The 22,792-nt window shown below is 38.4% G+C and overlaps 1 long non-coding RNA gene across 4 annotated transcripts in view; it reads left to right on the top strand.

The window, feature by feature from the left end:
• LOC308517530 overlaps positions 1–22,792 on the top strand; it is a 594,900-nt gene that overhangs the window by 30,931 nt on the left and 541,177 nt on the right. For 3 of the 4 annotated variants that reach the window (XR_013995843.1, XR_013995844.1, XR_013995846.1), the window contains one exon: positions 18,768–18,920. The exons of the other annotated variant lie outside the window; for it this stretch is intronic. This is a non-coding gene — a long non-coding RNA (uncharacterized lncRNA). The remainder of the gene's footprint in view (positions 1–18,767; positions 18,921–22,792) is intronic. 4 annotated transcript variants of the gene reach the window in all.

Below are 22,792 nucleotides of genomic sequence, written 5' to 3'. Positions count from 1 at the left end.
GTATGCATGCATATAAGCATAACCAATGGACTTAAGACACTGGGGGATAGGGGAGGCTAGGGGACTGTCTAGGGCGGGGGGATAAAATGGACACATATGTAATACCCTTTGTAATACTTTAAGCAATAAATTAAAAAAAAAAAGAAGTGAGTGAGGGGATGAAAGGAGAGTGTGTGGATGTGTGTGTGAGTGAGTGAGGGACAGTTAAATCTGGCAGGAGCTGCAGAGGCTGGCAGACCAGGCTCTCTTGGACAGGGAGAGACTACCACCACTGCTGCCGGCACTCCCCAGACTGTGGGACTCGGGCACAGAGCCCACATCGTGAAGGGGAGAGCTGCCCCTTCTAGGAACTCATCCGCACCACCACCCAGACAGGTCTTGGACACTGCCCGCAACCCAGCAGCCACTCCAACCAAAATCCTGCTGCCCCACCCGCAGACCCGTGGACCCTGGAACTTCCGCCTCCAAGGGTTCACCGCTCCCACAGCAGTAAGTGCAACTTCCCCCGCCCCAGCGGCAGAACTCCGGACTCCACATTCACATGTTTCCAACATTTGCGCATTTCCAGTGTGCAGACTTCCAGGGCACACCACTCCATAGGCAGCTCTTGGATGCCGTTGTAAACCCCTGCTGGGTGTGATTTTGAACAGACAAGGGCGTGCTGTCCTGCAGTAGAAATTCTCAATTCCCTCTTCCTGAATAACTGCCCACAGACAACCCAGCTATGCATCTTTAGCACCAGGGCCCCTCAGAGTGTGTCAGAGCACTACGCCGGCTAACTCACCACCACAGTTGTGCATTTCCAAGGAGCAGGCACCTAGAGCTCATCTATGACAGAGCGCTCGTGGGAGCTGCTGTGAGCCCTCCGCTAGGTGCAATCTTGGACAAATAGGGACACACTCCCCCTGACAGTAGAAATTCTGAATTCACTCACCCTGGATAACTTCCCACAGACGCTTCAATTATGTAGCTTCAGTGCCAGGACCCTTCAGAGTGCTTCAGTAAGCCAAGCTGGCAAATGCACCACTGGTGCCCCTGTGAGGGACCACTGGGAGCGTGCGCCTATCCACCACAGGTGCAGCAGCAAAAACTGAGTCTGCCCACCCCACAGCTGCAGAACTCTGGATACTACAGTTGCATGCTCTTTCAGTGCCACTGTGAGTCTCCGCTGGGCATGCAAAACTTCAACCAAGGGCATAAGACAGCAAAAATTGGGACACTGCCCTCCATGGTTGCGGCTGACTTCTAGACACTGCAGCTGTGCATTTCCAACTCATAGGCATACATCAAGAGAACCCAAATAGCTCAAGTAGGGAGCTACGCTAGATTACCAAGCCCAGGAGACGTGAGATATCACACCAGTAGCACCATTCCCAAAAGAGCCTAGGTAGCAAAGCAGTTGGATCTACAATTAAAACATTACAGCAAAACATGGGAAGACAAAAAAGCAATCCCCAAAGGAAAGAAAAAAAGATCACCAGAGAGGGAGTTAAATGAAACTGAGGCTAGCAACATATCAGAGAAATAATTCAGAGTAATGGTTATAAGGATGCTCAAACGGCTGGATGACAAATACACACAACTCAATGACAAATACATAATAAGAAGCTGAATGAGAATGTCACCAACATGAAAAGGAACCAAGAGGAGATGAAGAATGGCATAGTTGCAATAAAGAACACAATGGAAGGCTTAACAGTAGACTACTAGAGGCTGTGGACCGCATCAGTGAATTAGAAGACAGGGTAGGAAAAAACACAAACACAGCAGCAACTGGAAAGAAGATTTAAAAAGCAAGAGGAGAGCCTAAGGGAGCTTTGGGACAACACAAAATGAAACAATATTCGCATAATAGGAGTACCAGAAGGAGAGGAAGAGAAGCAAGGAATAGAAAACTTGTTTGAAGAAATAATGACAGAAAACTTCCCTGATATTGGCAAGAAAAAAACTATGCAAGTCCAAGAAGCACATAGAGTCCCAAACAAGATGAACCCCAAAAGACTGACATCAAGACACATCATAATTAAATTGGCAAATACCAATGACAAGGTAAGAATCTTAAAGGCTGAGAGAGAGAGAGAGAGAGAGAGAGAGAGAGAGAGAGAGAGAGAGAGAAAGTTACTTACAAGGGAGCTCCTATTAGAATATCAACTGATTTTTTAACAGAAACACACCAGGCCAGAAGGGAATGGAATGAAATATACAAAGTGATGCAAAGCAAGGAACTGAATCCAAGAATACTATACCCAGCAAGGCTATCATTCAAAATTGAAGGTGGAATCAGGAGCTTCACAGACAAAAAAGGGCTAAGAGAGTTTATTACTACCAAGCCAGCAATGCAAGAAATGCTAAAGGGACTTCTTTAAAAAGAAGAAACAGAAAGGCAAGAAGAAACACAAATATTAAGAATAAAAGTGACAACAAACAAGTACTTATCAATAATAACATTAAACGTAAATGGATTAAATGCACCAATCAAAAGACATAGGGTAGCTGAATGGATAAGAAAATATGACCAATATATTTGCTGTCTGCAAGAGACCCACCTCAGAACAAAGGATGAACACAGACTGAGAGTGAAGGGATGGAAAAATTTTTTTCAGGCAAATGGAAATGAGAAAAAAGCTGGGGTAGCAATTTTTATATCTGACAAAATAGATCTCAAAGTAAAGGCCATAACAAGAGATAAGGAAGGCCACTACATAATACTAAAGGGAGAAATTCAACAAGAAGATATAACTCTGGTAAACATATATGCACCCAATACAGGAGCACCCAAATACATAAAACAACTTCTGGAAGATATGAAGGGAGAGATCAATAGCAATACATAGTAGGGGACTTTAATACCACACTGACACCACTGGATAAATCCTCTAAACAAAAAATCAGCAAAGAAACAGCAATCCTAAATGACTCACTAGATCAGATGGACTTAATTGACATCTTCAGAATATTTCACCCCAAATATACATATGTATATTCTACAGAATATACATTCTTCTCCAGTGCACACAGGACATTTTTAAAGATAGACCACATATTAGGATACAGGCAAAGTCTCTTCAGATTCAAGAGGATAGAAATCATAACAAGCATCTTCTCAGATCACAATGGCATAAAACTAGAAATAAACTACAATAAAAACAATGAAAAAAATCAAACGCTTGGAGGCTAAATAGCATGCTATTAAACAATGATTGGGTTACCAAAGAGATCAAAGAAGATATAAAAAACATCCTGGAAACAAATGACAATGAAAACACAACAATCCAAAATCTATGGGACACAATGAAAGCAGTCCTGAAAGGGAAGTTCATAGCTCTACAGGCCTACCTCAAAAAACAAGAAAAACTGGTAATAAATTATCTAACCTTGCAACTTAAAGAATTAGAAAGAGAGCAACAAGAAAAGCCCACAGTATCCAGAAGGAAGGAAATAATAAAGATCAGAGCAGAAATAAATGACATAGAGACCAAAAAACACAAAACAAAACCAAAAAAACACACCACAAAAAACAAAAAACACAGAATACAATTCAAAAGATCAATGAAACCAAGAGCTTGTTCTTTGAAAGGATAAACGAGATTGATGAACCTCTCACCAGGCTCACCAAGAAACAAAGAGAGAGGACCCAAATAAACAAAATCAGAAATGAAAGAGGTGAAGTAACAACTGATTCTACTGATATACAAAGGATTGTAAAAAAAATACTATAAACACCTCTACTCCAAAAAACTGGACAACCTTGACAAAATGGACACATTCCTAGAAAAACACAAGCTTCCAAAACTCAATCAGGAAGAATAAAAAAACCTGAATAGGCCGATAACTACTGATGAAATTGAAACAGTAATCAAAAAGCTTCCAGCAAACAAAATCCCTGGACCAGATGGCTTCACAGGGTAGTTTTACCAAACATTCAAAGAGCTGAAACCAATCCTTCTCAGACTATTCCAAAAAATTCAAGAGGTAGGCACACTTCCAAGCTCTTTCTATGAAGCCAGCATTACCCTAATCCCAAAACCAGATAAAGACACCACAAAGAAAGAGAATTACAGGCCAATATCCCTGATGAATGTAGATGCTAAAATCCTCAACAAAATTCTAGCAAACCTGATCCAGCATTACATTAGAAAAATTATACACCATGACCAAGTGGGATTTATTCCAGGGATGCAAGGCTGATACAATATCCGCAAATCAATAAACGTGATACATCACATAAACGAACTAAGAGACAAATATCACATAATCATATCGATTGATTCAGAAAAGGCATTTAACAAAGTCCAATACCCTTTTCTGATAAAAATGCTTAGCAAAGTGGGAATAGAAGGATCATACCTCAACATAATAAAAGCCTTATATGACAAACCTACAGCCAACATCATACTCAATGGGCAAAAACTAAAACCATTTCCCTTAAGAACAGGAACAAGACAGGGACGCCTGCTTTCACCACTCCTGCTCAACATAGTACTAGAAGTTCTAGCCATAGCGATCAGAGAAGAAGAAGAAATAAAAGGCATCTAAATTGGAAAAAAAGAAGTAAAATTGTCATTATTTGCAGATGACATGATACTGTACATAGAAAACCCTAAAGACTCCATCAAAAAATTATTAGACTTAATAAATGAATTTGGCAAAGTAGCAGGATACAAAATTAATGCCAAGAAATCTATGGCATTTCTATACACCAATAGTGAACTTACAGAAAGAGAGACTAAAAAAACAATCCCATTTACCATCGCACCAAAAAAAATTAAGATACCTAGGAATAAACTTAACTAAGGAGGTAAAAGACCTGTACTCAGAAAACTACAAGATGTTGAAAAAAGAGATAGAGGAAGACATAAACAGATGGAAGAACATACCATGTTCATGGATTGGTAGGATCAACATCATTAAAATGTCCATACTACCCAAAGCAATCTATAAATTCAATGCACTCCCCATTAAAATACCCACGGCATATTTCACAGACCTAGAAAGAACTCTCCAAAAACTCATCTGGAATAAAAACAAACAAACAAAACCCCCAAATAGCTGCAGCGATACTGAGAAAGAAGAACAAAGTAGGAGGGATCTCAATACCAGATATCAAGCTGTATTACAAAGCCACTGTTCTCAAAACTGCCTGGTACTGGCACAAGAACAGACATATAGACCAATGGAATAGATTAGAGAACCCAGAAATCAACCCAAACCACTATGCTCAATTAATATTTGACAAAGGAGGCAAGAACATACAATGGAGTCAAGACAGTCTCTTCAATAAATGGTACTGGGAAACTTGGTCAGACACCTGCAAAAAAATGAAACTAGACTGCCAACTTACACCATACACAAAAATAAACTTAAAATGGACAAAGGACTTAAACGTAAGACAGGAAACCATAAAAATATTCAAGGAATCCACAGGCAGCAAGATCTCAGATATATGCCAAAGCAATATCTTCACCGACATAGCTCCTAGGGCAATGGAAATTAAAGGGAAAATAAATAAATGGGACTACATCAAAATAAAAAGCTTCTGCACAGCAAAAGAAACCAACAAAACAACAAGAAAACCCATTGCATGGGAGAACATATTTGCCAACGATATCTCCGATAAGGGTTTAATCTCCAACATTTACAGGGAACTCACGCAACTTAACAAAAGGAAAACAAACAACCCAATCAATAAATGGGCAACAGATCTAAATAGATACTTTTTGAAAGAAGACATAAGGAAGGCCAAGAGACATATGAAAACATGCTCAAAGTCACTAATCATCAGAGAGATACAAATTAACATGACAATGAGGTATCACCTCACACCTGTCAGAATGGCTACCATCAACAAATCAACAAATGACAATGCTGGTGAGGTTGCAGAGAAAAGGGGATCCTAATACACTGCTGGTGGAAATGCACACTGGTGCATTCCGCCCCCCCCCACCCCATAGCTCCCCTCCACCTGGTTCCCACCCCATGCCCTTACCACCCCGCCACTGTCCTCATCCATAGGTGTAAGATTTTTGTTGAATCTTTCCCCACACCCCCTGACCCCCTTCCCCCCAAGAATTGTCAGTCCACTCCCTTTCTATGTCCCTGATTCTATTCTATTCACCAGTTTATTCTGTTCCTCAGATTTTTTATTCACTTGATTTTTAGATTCACTTGTTGATAGATATGTATTTGTTGTCACTTCGTTGTTCATAATTTTTATCTTTACCTTTTTCTTCTTCTTTCTCTTCTTAAAGAATACCCTTCAGCATTTCATATAATCCTGGTTTGGTGGTGATAAACTCCTTTAGCTTTTTCTTATCTGTGAAGCTCTTTATCTGACCTTCAATTCTACATGATAGCTTTGCTGGGTAGAGTAATCTTGGTTGTAGGTTCTTGCTATTCATCACTTTGAATATTTCCTGCCACTCTCTCTGGCCTGCATAGTTTCTGTTGAGAAATCAGCTGACAGTCGTATGGGTACTCCCTTGTAGGTAACTAACTGTTTTTATCTTGCTGCTTTTAAGATTCTCTCTTTGTCTTTTGCTCTTGGCATTTTAATTATGATGTGTCTTGGTGTGGTCCTCTTTGGATTCCTCTTGTTTGGGGTTCTCTGCACTTCCTAGACTTGTAAGTGTATTTCTTTCACTAGCTAGGGGAAGTTTGCTGTCATTATTTCTTCAAATAGCTTTTCAATATCTTGCTCTCTCTATTCTTCTGGCACCCCCATAATTCAGATGTTGGTATGTTTGAAGTTGTCCCAGAGGCTCCTTACACTGTCTTCATATTTTTGGATTCTTTTTTCTTTTTGCTTTTCCATTTGGGTGTTTTTTGCTCCTTTGTATTTCAAATCTTTGACTTGATTCTTGGGATCCTCTAGTCTTCTGTTGAATCTCTGCATATTATTCTTTATTTAAGTCAGTGTTTGCTTAATTTATGACTGATTCTTTTCCATTTTTTTTATTGGCATTCTCACTGAGATCCTTGAAGGTCTCACTAAGTTCCTCGGAGGTTTCTAGAAGATTTTTGAGTAACCTTATAACTGTGGTTTTGAACTCTATATGCAGTATTTTGCTTTCTTCCATTTCTTTCATTTGTGACATGTTTCTTTGTCTCTGTATTTTGGCTGCTTCCCTGTGTTAGTTTCTATGTATTGGGTAGCTGCTAAGTCTCCTTGAGTTGATAGAGTGGCCTTGTGTGGTAGGTGTCCTACAGGGTTCAGTGGCTTGGCCTCCCCAATCACCTGAGGTGAACACTCTTGGTGTACCCCTTTGTGGGCTGTCTGCACAGTCTTGTAGTTAAGCCTTGATTGCTGTAGGTATCACTGGGAGGAATTGACCTCCAGGTCAATTGGCTGTGAGGACCAGCTGTGTCTACAATGGAAGAGCTGCTGTGTAGGAAATACCCTTATGGGGCAGGACTTGCATCAGTGGGGCTTTGGTGCTCACTGAGTCTTCCTCTTGGATGTGAAGAGTTGTAATCTGGTATGATCTCACACTGACCATGGGGTACACTGGCTCTTGGATCTCCAAGGAGGTGCAAAGTCAGCCACTGCCTGGGGCGACCCAGTAGGAGCTACAGTGAGATCTGCAGATTCCTTCTCTTTGTATGGGGTTTGGAAGTGCCCAGACGAGGCCCAGCTGTGAAGCAAGGTGCTGGTGCCAGTTCTTGGGCCTTCTTTTGATAGCTTTGGGGATCCCTGACCCAGCTGCTGCCTGTTAGACAGGTTTTAGGGTGAGAAAGGACAGGCCATTCATATGCAAAAGCCACTGGGCACAGCTTGGGTGGTGTTGTAAATTGGGTGGGGCGGAGTCTCAGGGAATCTCCAGGGTGGAGCAAACAGCAATGGCTGCCAGTCAGCCCTGCACTGGAGAGGTCCCAGTGCAGGAACAATGACCACTGTGAGCACCTTTGTCTGGAAGAAAGCCGCCTTTGCTTTTTTGCCCCTATGCAAGACAGTCCAGTTTCTCCCTGTATGTGTCTGGGCTCCCCAGAGTCTTGCCCAGAACTGGAGTTCAGAGCAAGTGGGAAGCTTGTATCTTCCTCCCAATAACCAGGTGTCAGCCATTTCTGTGCCTCCACACCTTCTACCAGTCTCAATGCACTTTCTTCACCTCTCTGGTTGTAGTACTTCCACTCATCCAGCTTTTCTGTGGTTCCTGATGATAGTTGTTCTGTCTTTTAGTTGTAAATTTGATGTGGTTGTGAGAGGCAGCAAGTACAGGTGCTTACCTATGCCGCCATCTTGGTTCTCCTCTCAGTTGTCTTTTATTTATGTAGGCTTTTGTCCATTGTGCTGTTGTTCCCTTGCATGCTTGGTTATCTTTCTTATTGCTTTTGCAAAATTATTTGGAGGCTTAGAATAAAGTTCCCTTCCTAGAGGGAGGATTTGCATTTGCTTTTGCCAAATAATCTAGGACCATTTCAACCCAAATCTCTAATTGAGGTTCCCTAATCAACTAAGGTAATGAGAACTTGGTCAGCAAATATGCATAAGGGCCAGCCTGTGACCAAATATTTTTGGTAGCGGAAAGTTGGGAATTTATGGTTTCAGGTCTTATATTTAAGTCTTTAATCTATTTTGAGTTAATTTTTCTCTGAGTGGTATAAGATAGGGGTACAATTTAATTTTATTTGTATCTGATTATAGAGGTTCCTCCTCATTTCCTTTCCCTTTTCCCCTCTGTTCTTCTTAGTGCCAAAGTAACCTTCACTGAAGTCGTAGGGGTGAGGCTGTGAATGGTAGGACATTCTAGGTATTGCCTTTGAGGTCCAACTTAATATGGAGAGGATTTTCTATTAGACAACCCCCTCCTTAGGTGGGGCTCTTTGTCTTCAATGTTTATGAATTGAAGTTTAAATTTTCCAGTTAACAAATGTCCTCAAGTCAATATTGGCTCGGTGTTTAATGTTCTACTTACTAGAAAGATAGCACTGGGTGTGATATTTCATTTAGAATTTGACTTGAAAATTCCCTGTAATGTCAGCTCAGTGCTTTAAGGTGATTTTATTTTTATAAAAGTTCTGAATTTTTAGTTTTCAGCAGGAGGGATAGTCTAAACTAGTGGTTGTCAAGTGGGGATGATTTTGCTTTCCCAAGGGATATTTGGCAATGCCTGGAGACATTTTTGGCTTCTGCAATTGGGGCTCGGGGAGCTAATGGTATCTAGCTGGTAGAGATCAGCAATGCCATCCCAATACATTTAATTACAAAGAAAATCCCCATAAGGCCTGATTTTAAAAGACCTGGGTTGGCATTCTCACACTATTAATTTATTAGCCAAGTGACCTTAGAAAAATCAGTTAATCTTTCTTACTTTTATTTTTTAAATTAATTTTAAAAATATATTTTTATTGATTTTGGAGAGGGAGGAAGAAGGAGAGAGAGATAGAAACATCAATGATGAGAGAGAATCATTGATCATCTGCCTCCTGCATGCCCCCCACTAAGGATTGAGCCCTCAACTGGGCATATTCCCTGACCGGGAATCGAACGATGACTTCCTGCTTCATAGGTCAACACTCAGCCACTGAGCCAGGCTGGCTGGGAAATCTTTCTTACTTTTAGCTTCTTCATTTGTAAAATAGGAATGATGATATTACCTCACAGGATTATTGTGAAACTGAAATGAAACATTTATGTAGGTGATTTATAAAGAAAGTATAAAGTGGTATACAAGTATTATAATTCAAAATGTTACTTTATTTGTATATTTAGTAAGTTTTTTCTAAGAGTCATCCCTGGTTTGAGAGGCAATTAAGTCACATTGCTTAAGTTCAAATTCCGTCTTTCTCTTGCTAATTTATCTTTGATTCACTTTCCTGTTCTATAAATGAGAATAATAATTGTATCAATTTCATAGGGTTGTCATGAAGATTAAATTAGATAATCCATGTAAAGTACATACAGCAGTGTTCAGCACATTCAATAAATGCTACCTACCTATCATCATCATCATTGTCATCATTAGAGTAAACACGGAAGCTCTTTTCCAAAATTAAAAACCATATTTACCATTTATCAAGTGGTAAATTATTAAATCAACTTCACTCCTGTCATCAGTGCAATTAATTTTCCCTTAGTGGTGAATACATATGTAAATACAATGATACAGTTTTCTTCAATTAAGAAAATTCATTGACATTGTACTTATTTCAAAATAGTTGATATTTCTGATAAGCTGTGGGCATATAATATTTTGGCAAATTTAATTATATTTTGAGTACAGTAAGGACATTAATAAAATAACTCCTGAAAATAAATTCATTGAATAATAAAGGACCCTTTGAAATGTGATTGCTCACTAATTTATTCATTCTTAAATTTTCACATTTAAAAAATAAATCTGACTATATTTATACTCATTAATAATTTGTGAGACTTAAATTAATTATATTATCTATGTGAAAGGAATCACCAAAATAATGAAAGCAGCAGCCTTGAAGGATCAGTTCAAACATGCTGGAGGTAATGAATTTAATCAGGTAATTTCTTTAGGTAAATGCCTAATGTAAAATCTGACTAAAATAAATGCTGAGTTTTGAAAACACATGAATAACTAACTGAAAGATTGTGTGATTTAAAAAAAATATTCTGGAGAACCAAGATGGCGGCATAAGGTATATACCTGTACGTGCCGCCCCCCATAACCACATTAAAACTACAATGAAAAGACAAAACGGTAATCATCCAGAACCACGGCAAAGCTGGCTGAGTGGAAGTTCCACAACTAGAAGAAAAGAAAAAAGCGCATTGAGGCGGGGTAGGAGGTGCAGAGGTGCCAAGAGCAGAGGTACAGAGGCACGCGAACCGGGATGCACCTGGGTGTGTGGTTTTTTTCAATTGGGAGATACAAGCTCCTGACTGCACTGAACTCATTTCTGGTGAGACTCTAGGGACCCAGACTCCTACGGGGAGAAACTGGACTGTTTGGCATTGGGTTGGAAAGCGAGGGTGGCTTTCTTGCAGAACTGCTCACAGGGATCATTGTTACTGTGGGGGTGCGGGACTCGGGGACTCAGGGACACAGAGACACTGAGACGCGAGGAGAGGCGTGGAGAGGCGCGGAGTCATGGAGACCGCTGACGACAGCCATCGCTGTTTGCTCCGCCCTGGTGATTCTCTGAGACCCCGCCCCACTCAATTTACAACCCCACCCAAACTGTGCCCAGTGGTGCAAATGGATCACCTGTCCTTTTGCAGCCTAACCTAACAAACTGCAGCTGGGTCAGAGAGCTCCAAAATCTCCAAACCCCAAACAAAGAGGAGAAATCTGAAGATCTTGTGGTAGCGCCTGCTGGGTGGACTCACACAGTGGTTGAATTTGCGCCTCCTTGGAGATCCAGGAGCCAGTGTACCCAGTGGTCAGATACCAGATTTCAACTCCTCACATCCATAAGTGACACACTCAAGAGGCAGACTCAGTGAGCACCAAAGCCCCACTGATGCAAGTCCTGCCCCATAAGGGTGTCTCCAGCACAGCAGGTCTCCTACTATAGACACAGCGGGTCCTTGCAGAAAATTGGCCTGGAGGTCATTTCCTCCCAGGGATACCAACAGCAATCAGGGCTTAACTACAACAAGACTGTACACCCAGCCCACAAAGGGGTGCAACAAGAGTGTCCACCTCAGGTGATTGGGGAGGCTGAGCCACTGGGCCCAATAGGACACCTACTACACAAGCTAATCTATCAACACAGGGAAGCAGCCAAAATACAGAGACAAAGAAACATGTCACAAATGAAAGAAATGGAGGAAAGCAAATTACTGGATTTACAGTTCAAAACTACAGTTATAAGGTTACTCAAGAATCTTCTAGAAACATTCCAAGGAACTTAGTGAGACCTTCAAGGATCTTAATGAGAATGCCAAAAAAAAAAAATGGAAAAGGACAAGTCAGAAATTAAGCATACACTGACTGAAATAAAGAATAATATACAGAGATCCAACAGAAGACTAGAGGATCCCAAGAATCAAGTCAAAGATTTGAAATACGAAGAAGCAAAAGACACCCAACCAGAAAAGCAAGAAGAAAAAAGAATCCAAAAATATGAAGATAGTGTAAGGAGCCTCTGGGACAACTTCAAACGTACCAACATCCAAATTATGGGGGTGCCAGAAGAAGAGAGAGAGCAAGATATTGAAAGCCTATTAGAAGAAATAATGACAGCAAACTTCCCCTAGCTAGTGAAAGAAATAGATTTAGAAGTCCAGGCAAAGAAAACCCCAAATAAGAGGAATCCAAAGAGGACCACACCAAGACACATCATAATTAAAATGCCAAGAGCAAAAGACAAAGAGAGAATCTTAAAAGCAGCAAGAGAAAAATAGTTAGCTACCTACAAGGGAGTACCCATACAGCTGTCAGCTGATTTCTCAATGGAAACCATGCAGGCCAGAAGGGAGTGGCAAGAAATATTGGAAGTGATGAATAGCAAGAATCTACAACCAAGATTACTCTACCCAGCAAAGCTATCATGTAGAATTGAAGGTCAGATAAAGAGCTTCACAGATAAGAAAAAGCTAAAGGAGTTTATCACCACCAAACCAGGATTATATGAAATGCTGAAGGGTATTCTTTAAGAAGAGGAAGAAGAAGAAAAAGGTAAAGATAAAAATTATGAACAAGGTTCAACAAATACATATCTATCAACAAGTGAATCTAAAAATCAAGTGAATAAAAAATCTGAGGAACAGAATAAACTGGTGAATATAATAGAATCAGGGGCATATAAAGGGAGTAGACTGACAATTCTCAGGGGGAAGGGGGTGTGAAGGGTGCTGGAAGAGTTTGTACAAAAATCTTACACCTATGGCCAAAGCCGGTTTGGCTCAGTGGATAGAGCGTCGGCCTGCGGACTCAAGGGTCCCGGGTTCGATTCCGGTCAAGGGCATGTGCCTGGGTTGCGGGCACGTCCCCAGTGGGAGATGTGCAGGAGGCAGCTGATCAATGTTTCTCTCTCATCGATGTTTCTAACTCTCTATCTCTCTCCCTTCCTCTCTGTAAAAAATCAATAAAATATGTTTTAAAAAAAAAAATCTTACACCTATGGATGAGGACAGTGGTGGGGGGTAAGGGCATGGGGTGGTGTGGGAACCAGGTGGAGGGGAACTATGGGGGGAAAAAGAGGAACATCTGTAATAATCTGAACAATAAAGATTTATTAAAAATATTTTTATTGATTTCAGAGAGGAAGGGAGAGGGAGATAGAAACATCAATGATGAGAGAGAATCATTGATTGGCTGCCTCCTGCACACCCTCCACTGGGGACTGAGCCCGCAACCTGGGCATGAGCTCTGACCAGGAATTGAACTGTGACCTTCTGTATCATAGGTTGACACTCAACCACTGTGCCACACTGGCTCGGCAAGACTGTAATTTTTGTTGTGAACTGGTAAATTTAGCAAGATCTAGGGTAGTATAATAGTTGAGATTAACTTGTAATATTCAGGTTAAAAATTTATGCTTTTTCTCTCTTCCATGCAAGGCATAATTTATACCACATAACACAAGTATGATTGCTTTTACATTTTTTGTGTTAATCGTTTGGTGAAGTGTGCAACATAAAAATGAATTAAATGATTGATGATTGTTACACAGTCCAATACTGATTTCAACCAGTCAAAATGTTGCAGTTTTGGCTTAATTTTAAGAAGAGTCTGAGGCACATAGTTTCTGGGACAATCCAGGCCAGGTGACCTGGATATGTCCTTGCCAAACTGTTCCTGTAGAATAAATAGGTTGTTTGTAAATAGTAGGATGGCAAAGCATTCTCTCACAAGATTTCAAGTTCACAAAGTATGAGGCAACTGGGTAAAAGGTCAAAGGTGAAAGGTAATAAGCCATTTAGAACCTGTTCTTTTGTGGAGCCTTTGGCTGTCTTTCAGACTTGAGGTCTTGGAAATAGTTCATACACAGGCCTTTTGCCAAAAGACTACTGAGAGTTGGCTCAGGCAGGATTCTATTACAAAGCCCTCTCCCCGTCTTTCTCTCACTCTCTCTTTCTGTCTTGCTGTCTGAAATTTATAAAAGTGCAAGGATTTTAATAACAACTACGTATGGAAATGAAGCAACCAAATAAATTCATGTTTTACCTAAAATAAACTTAGAATGACTTTTCCATTTAGGGACGGAGGTCCACAATTGAACCTATTGTTACAAATACTTGCAAAATTGATTGCAAAGTATATTTTTAAAAAAGACTAAGTTTATCAAAACAACAAAGAAGATTAAAACTATTGATAGAAAAACTATAGGCAATTGTAGGCTGTTAAAAGAGGCAGTATATGTCTGTTCCTCTTAAATCACCAGAGGCAGAGGCAGCCTTTAAGCAGCTAGTGTGATATTTTAATTAATGAGCTCTTCTCCGAGTGTATGTTATCTATTGAGTGTTAAGATTTGCTGTGTATTATGAAGAAAAGAAGTTATAATTAGGCTTCCTCAAAATTTCTTGTCTCCTTTTAGATTTACTGCTGTTGTTATTCTTGCTTAGAGTAGGAATTCATTCTAGGAATAATAATAAAAGCGAATGTTAGATTTACCTTCTCTGGCATTAAAACTTGGCTTAAAGATTCTTCTTTAGTTCCTTGGCTATCATATTTGTCTGCATTACTAGTCTGTTTTATCTTGTTTGTTTTATCTAACTACGACAGAGTTAGAACTTCTATTGTGGTTAATTTTGGTATATTTTCACCCTTGGATTTGAAATATTTGTTAATAAAGTTTTGGGACACTTTAGGTTAGAAAAGGTGGTGAAAGAAACAGTGAAACCAGGGCAAAAATTTTTTTTCCAAACACAAAGTATGAGCTATAGGCTATTTAACTATAAGTACAATTCTTTGGGATAGTAGCAATTATAAGAAATCACTCAGCTAAATGGAAAATAGAATAGTTCATAAGAAGTTTAGTGTAAGTCCTAGTGGGAACCAAAGCATGCAGTTTGGATCATAGCCAGTGATACCTTGGCTTTCATTTCTGTATTGTACTAATAAGGATAGACATGGAAAGGATGGGACTTTCCAGTGTGTTTCATAAAGTCTGATTTCTTTTTTTCGTGTAGAACAATAAAACAAACACATTTATTTTTCAAACAGAATTTTCTGAGACTATATTAATTCACCGGTGGTTTTGTCTTTATCTACTTTCTTCAGAAAACTAACTCTAAAAGAAAAATATTTCCCTGAAGTTTGGGAAGTCATTTGCCATTGTTTTCCTTTCTTTGAATTTCTTGGATTCAAGAAAACTGCTGCGAGTATACGTTATTGTATTGTTGATAAACAAAGTTCTCTTCTGTTTTTTTTTTAATTAAACAGAATGACAAGTTCATTTCCTTTTATTTATTGACTTCTAACCAGACTGTGTTGGACAAATTAGAAAATGGCAACTTTTAAAAGATTGTATTTAAAAAGGTTGGGTAGATCTTTACTTTCTTCTCTCATACAAAAATTGTTAAAGAAAAACTTGAAAAATATATATATTTTTTCTTTTTAAGAATTAAACTTAAGAAAATTAACCCTGGCTAAGTCACTGAGCCTCTTTTAATCTGTTTTCTTATATATAAAATGAAGGCTAGAACTCAATTTTTAAGGTTTTTCCCAGTTCCAAACTATATTGTATCTGGCCAAATATTGTTTCTAGGATTGAAGAACTCTCTGGCTTGCTATAAAACTTGGTATTTCTGTCTTTTTTTTCTTCTTCAGTGAATTACAATGTTAGGGAGAAAGTACATCAGGATCTTGAGGTATGAAAGATGCCATGAACCCGTATTCAAAGGGCAGTTAGCATCATATCCCCTTGTTTGTCCATTTCCTTTTGCCACTCTTTTTTTTCATGATCTCTCTCTATATTTTTTTAAATTCTTTGTTGTTGAAAGTTTTACATGTCTCCTTTTCCCTTCACTGACCTTTCCCTGCCCACTCCTGCTCCCCAGCTCACGCCTTCACCCCACTAGTGTCTGTGTCCATTGGTCATGCTCATATGCGTGGATACAAGCCCTTTGATTGATCTCTTACCTCATCTCCCCCACCCTTCCCTGCCTTTCCTCTGAGGTTTGATGGTCTGTTTGATGCTTCTATGTCTCTGGATCTATTTTTGTTCATCAGTTTATGTTGTTCATTATATTCCACAAATGAATGAGATCATGTGATATTTGTCTTTCTCTGACTGGCTTATTTGCTCTCTAGGTCCATCCATGTTGTTGCAAATGGTAAGAATTCTTTCTTTTTCATAGCAGCGTTGTATTCTATTGTGTGAATGTACCACAGCTTTTTAATCCACTCACCTGCTGATGGGTTTCCAAATCTTAGCTATTGTAAATTGTGCTGCTATGAACATAGGGGTGCATATATCCTTTCTGATTGGTGTTTCTGATTTTTTGGGATATATTCCCAGAAGTGAGATCACTAGGTCAAATGGGAGTTCCATTTTTAGTTCTTTGAGGAAACTCCATACTGTTCTCCACAGTGGCTGCACCAGTGTGCATTCCCACCAGCAGTGATGAGGATTCCTTTTTCTCTGCATCCTCGCCAGCACTTGTTATTTGTTGATGATAGCCATTCTGACAGGTGTGAGATGGTACCTCATTGTCATTTTGATTTGCATCTCTTGGATGATTAGTGACTTTGAGCACATTTTCATATGTCTCTTGGCTTTCTGAATGTCCTCTTTTGAAAAGTGTCTATTTAGGTCTTTTGCCCATTTTTTTGATTGGATTGTTTATCTTCCTTTTGTTAAGTTGTATGAGTTCCATATAAATTTTGGAGATTAAACCCTTATCAGATGTAACATTGGCAAATATGTTGTCCCATGTAGTGGGCTCTCTTGTTGTTTTGTTGATGGTTTCTTTTGCTGTGCAGAAGCTTTTTATTTTGTTGTAGTTCCATTTGTTTATTTTCTCCTAGTTTCCATTGTCCTAGGCGATGTATGGGTAAAGATATTGTTATCACATATGTTGCTACTTCACTTCCTATGCTTCTTTTAGATTTTTATGGTTTCCTGTCTTAAATTTAAGTCTTTTATCCATTTTGAGTTTATTTTTATGGTGTAAGTTGGTGATCTAGTTTCATTTCTTTGCATGTATCTGTCCAATTTTCTCAACACCATTTATTGAAGAGACTGTCTTGATTCCATTGAATGCTCTTGCCTCCTTTGTCAAATATTAATTGAGCATAATGGCTTGGGTTGATTTCTCGGTTCTCTGTTCTGTTCCACTGGTCCTTTTGCCACTTTTACTACTATTAAATATATTACTTTGGTTCTGCCTTGAATGAGAGAAAAAGACTAGGCCAGTGAGGCCATCAAGTGGGAACTTTCTAAAGGTCTAAAGGAGAGAGCCAGCTGATCCCAGGTGGAAACAGAAAGACATATTTCTGGTACATGGGTTTGTTTCTGGGCTCTCTATTCAGTTCCTTTGATATATGTGTTTGTTTTTGTGCCAATACAATACTGTTTTGGTTACTATAGCTTTGAAATGTAGTTTGAAATCAGGGAGCATGCTGCCTCTGGCTTTGTTCTCCTTTCTCAAGATTGCATTGGCTACTCAGGGTCTTTTGTGATTCCATTCAAAGTTTAAATTATTTTTCCTATTTCTGGGAAAAGTACCGTTGGGATTTTGATAGGGATCTTATTGAATCTGTAGATTGCTTTGGGTAGTATGGACATTTTACCAATAGTAATTCATCTAATCAATGAACCCACACTATCTTTCCATTTTGTGTCTTCTTCAATTCTTTCATCAATATCTTATAGTTTTCAGTGTTAATTAGCTTAACAATAAACCACAACTGTCGGACCAACTAGTTTTCAGTGTTGTATAGAGTTTTTACCTCCTTGGTTAAATTTATTCCTAGCTATTCTTTTGGATGTGCTTTTTAATGGGTTTGTTTTATTAATTTCACTTTCTGATTGTTTGTTGTTAGTGTACAGAAATGCAACTGATTTTTTACATATTGATACTGTATCCTACAAATTTACTGAATTTTTTGATTAATCGTAATTTTTTTTAGTGGAATCTTTAGGGTATTCTGTATATATTATCATGTCATTTGGAAATTGGGGTAGTTTTACTTCTTTTCCAATTTGAATGCCTTTTGCTTCTTTTTAAAAAAAATATATTTTATTGATTTTTTACAGAGAGGAAGGGAGAGAGATAGAGAGTCAGAAACATCGATGAGAGAGAAACATCGATCAGCCGCCTCCTGCGCATCCCCCACTAGGGATGTGCCCGCAACCCAGGTACATGCCCCTGACCGGAATCGAACCTGGGACCTTTCAGTCCGCAGGCCGACACTCTATCCACTGAGCCAAACCGGTTTCGGCTGCCTTTTACTTCTTGTTCTTGGCTAGTTGCTCCGTCTATGACTTCCAGTACTATGTTGAATAAGAGTGGGTATGATTGTCCTGTTCCTGATCTTAGATAAAAAATTTTCATTTTTTACCATTGAGTATGTTATTATGTTTGGCCTGCATATATAGTCTTTATTATGTTGAGGTATGTATCCTTAATATCTTGAATGGATTTTGAATTTTTTCAGATACTTTTTCTGTACCTATTAAGATGATCATATGATTTTATCTTTCATTCTGTTAATGTTTATGTTACATTGATTTGTGGATGTTGAACCATCTTCATATTTCTGGGATAAATCCCACTTGATAGTAGTGTATGACCCTTTTAATGTATTACCCTTTTAATGTATTGTTGAATTCAGTTTGTTAATATTTTGTTGCATCTATGTTCATCAGGGATATTGGCCAGTAATTTTCTTTTCTTGCAGTGTGCTTGTCTGGTTTTGATATCAGGGTACTCATTATAATTGGAGAGCATGTAAAGAGCTTCCCAGACAAGAAAAAGCTAAAGGAATTCATCACCACCAAACCAGCATTACATGAAATATTAAAGGGTCTTCTTTAAGAAGAAGAAGAAAAAGGTAAAAGTATAAACAATAAAATGGCAATACATGCATATCTATCAACAGTTGAATCTAAAAAATGAAATAATTGAATAAGCAGAGCAGAAACAGACTTATAGACACAGAGAATATTTCGACTATTGCCAGATGAGAATGGTGTTGGGGGGGGATGAGTGAAAAAGGTGAAGGGATTAAGAAATATACATTAGTAGTTGCAGAATAGTCATGGGATATTAAGTACAGCATAGGGAATATAGTCAATAATATTGTAATAACTATGTATAGTGTTAAATGGGTACTAGATTTATTGGGGTGATCACTTAGTAAGTTATATAATGTCTAATCACTGGGATGTGCACCTGAAAATAATATTGTATGTATGTCAACTGTAATTAAAAAATTAAAATGATTTAAAAGTATATTCAATTTTAGAAAACAACAAAAACATAAAGTTAAGCATATACTAAAAACAATCTTTTATAAGTGAACCTGTAAAATTCAAACCCATGTTGTTCAAGGGTCAACTAACTGTATTATCATCTCATCTGTTTATTAATGAAGTATTGTGACTTTTCCAAATGTTTAATTTTATAATTTACATACTTATTTTGGTCGAAGAAGTATAAAAATCACGGGTTCTCTTTTAAACTAAGGATATGTAGAAGCTTTATTTTGCCACAGAGGGAGAGCACTATGTTATTCTTGTGTTTTAGCTATGACTGTAATCTACATTTTGCTCACTTAAACAATTTCCTTTGTTTTTGATGGAAGATGAGAATTTATTGGGATTCATTGGAGGAGCCTCCATCACTGTGTGTGCCAATCCACTTACGAATATACTATATTACTCTTGAAAAAAATTTTGAAGTTCATAGAATGATAATCTGGCCCTAGATTGAATACTTTCTAACTTAGATCAAGGAATTCTTCAGTAGAACTTGTAAATTTCTTCTTGTTGAATGAAAAAGGAGGATAGTAATACAATAAAATTACTTTTGTTTGATCTGATTAAAATTTTAATGACTAGTCTACTTGCCTAGAAATTTTCCCTTGGATAATTAAGTGTAGTGAATATGTGAAAATGAAGTTGTGAATTAAACAACTTTTTTTTTTTTTTTTTTGCGTGTAGCTTTCATTCTTCAGAAATAGGACAATATGGAAGTGTTCATTAACAAAAAAGTAGAGACTAGTCAAAACAAATCTATTTCCAACCTTAAAACATGAAAAAATAAACAGTTAAAAGTTGAAGTATTATAAAAAAATTTTAGTTTTTGATAATGTGGCAACTATTATAATAATATGTATGTAGGTAGTTCTGTTTCCAAATAAATAGACCACATTTTCTTTTTGAACTATGTCATTTATATGGAGTTTATTAGGACATATATATTACTATAAATAATTGTGAGTATGAATTTGTTCTTAAAAACCCCGATTCTTAACATTCAGATTTTAGGTACAGTAATGCTCAGTTTTTGTTTCTATAAATAGGATTTTTTAAAAAATCTTGGCTAGGAGAAATGTCAGTTTGTACTTAGTCATCAGAGATGAGTAATATTCTAGAAACTCTTTCTCCTAGTTTAGACTTCTTAATGTTATTTTAGTGTATTTTTTCAGTCACAGTGTATTGTATTTTAAGTGTTATGTTGAACAAAATGTGTAGTAACAGTTGTTGTAGAGTCCTTTCCTATAAAAGGTCACAAATGTAATAGAGTTGGGTATCTCTATATTAAAACATTAAGAGTTACTGGGCAATAGCAACAGACAGGAGGCTCTAAATAGCATTGTTTTAGTAGAGGATGGGGATGTGATATTAACTATCAAGCATGTTATTACCAAAATTCAGTATAGAAATAACAATTAAGGGTCCTCTCAGCATCCTAAAATGTTATTTTGTTTCATTAAAAATTTTTAATAGCCTACCAAACTATCCTAATCTACCTTAAATCTGCCTTAATAGATTTATCTACTGGGTGTATCAGGATGATTTCTCAGATGCATATCATAGGGAGCCCAAAGAAACTTAATAACTGTGGGTTAAATTATCAACTTTGGTATTTATGTCCTTTAAGCCAAGTTTCTTTACTGTTACCATCCTACATTTGTGTGTGGATGTTTTGTTTTTGTTTTTATACAGCACCCAATGTACTTTCATGCATATCATTTAATCTTGCCTGTCATGTAATTGATACTAAATACTTGAGGAATAAATGAAAAACTGCATCATATACATATAATGGTTTTCATTTTAAAGATAAAGAAGCTGAAGTAAAGATGAAAACAAAGGTATTATCTTGCAATAAAAATATCTGGGTTCCTATCCCATTTCTGAAATTATGTGCTCTTTGGAAAATTTCTCTTTTTGAGTCTCTGATTCTCATGAGTAAAATGGGGATCTTATTCTCCTTGAGGGTTATTGGGATGATTGAATAAAGTAATCTACACGAGCACATCCGATGTGGTTCAGTGGTTAAGGGTTGACCCTGGATCCAAGAGGTTGCCGGTTTGATTCCTGGTCAGGGCACATGCCCGGGTTGTGGGTTTGATCCCTGGTGGGGGCTGTGTAGAAGGCAGCTGACCAATGACGTTTCTATCTGTCTGTACCTCTCCTTCTCTCTCTCTCATTCTCTAAAAAAAAAAAATCAATAAAAACATATATAAAAATCATCTACATGAAAATGTTTTGAACTCTAATGTTCCATACAAATACAAATCAGGATTATAATTTTTTAATATACTACAAATTGTAAATCATCTACTTAATAGCATATTGGAAAATAACAGTTCAATGGTCTTTCTACTGTGTCTACACCACCTCAATTCTAGAGACACCAAGTCTATTGTAGGTCTGTATAACATTATTAATATTTATCATAAGTGCAAAATTATTGTTCTCATGAGCCCAAGACTTAAAGGTCATTTTATGCCTGTAATATATTATAGAAGTTAATATGCTGTAGAAGTCATTTGAATGAATGTTTCTTTATTTTTATTTTTTTATTGATTTCAGAGAGGAAGGGAGAGGGAGCAAGAAACAGAAACATCAATGATGAGAGAGAATCACTGATTGGCTGCTCCCTATAGGCCTCCCACTGGGGATCGAACCCACAACCTGGGCATGTGCCCCTTACTGGAATTGAAGCCGGGACCCTTCAGTCTGCAGGTTGACACTCTATCCACTGAGCCAAACTGGCCAGGGCTCTTTTTTTCCTCCAGTTGAAACCTATTTAAATTTTGTGAACTACAAAAAAAAGTTAGGTAGTAGGTCACTGACACAGTTTCATTTTATTTGCTTTAACCAGGTCTTTCCCAGAATATGGGATAAAGGTTTTGATGATCACCTTATTTATTTTCTTTATCTCTTCTTAAAAGAAGAATATAAACTTGATTAATTATGACATTTAAGTTTTATGACAAGTGTATGAAAATAAGTTACTTAATTATTGACCTGTAACATTCTAAATCTCCTAGGGGCCCAGTGCACGAATTCGTGCACCTTGAAAGGAACTGTGGGCTGCAGGCTGCGGTGGGCACAGGGGCAGGTCTCGGCCCATCCTCTGTGCCCCCGCCAGGACCCTCCCACCACCGCCCCTGGTCCCTGTCTATCAGCAGCCCCTCTCCCACTGCCGCCACTCCCATGTGCTGATGGCGCCAGCCCCGCTCGCACTTGCTGATGGTGCAGAGCAATTGGGGCTGGCGCCACCAGTGGGTGCGAGCGGCGGCTACTGCCCCGATCGCCCCTCAGTAGCAGGGGGAGATGGAGAAGCCTTGAGGGGTGATCAGGGCCGGCGCCAGGCGCTGGCAGTGGGTGCAAGCAGGGCTGGTGCTGGCAGCAGGTGCAAGCGCCGGGCGGGACTGTGGCATGCAGGAGCAAAGAATTTTCAGTAACC

The sequence above is a fragment of the Myotis nattereri genome (assembly GCF_964212035.1).
Source record: "Myotis nattereri genome assembly, chromosome: 4".
Classification (NCBI taxonomy): domain Eukaryota; kingdom Metazoa; phylum Chordata; class Mammalia; order Chiroptera; family Vespertilionidae; genus Myotis; species Myotis nattereri.
This window is presented reverse-complemented; position numbering and strand designations above follow the sequence as displayed.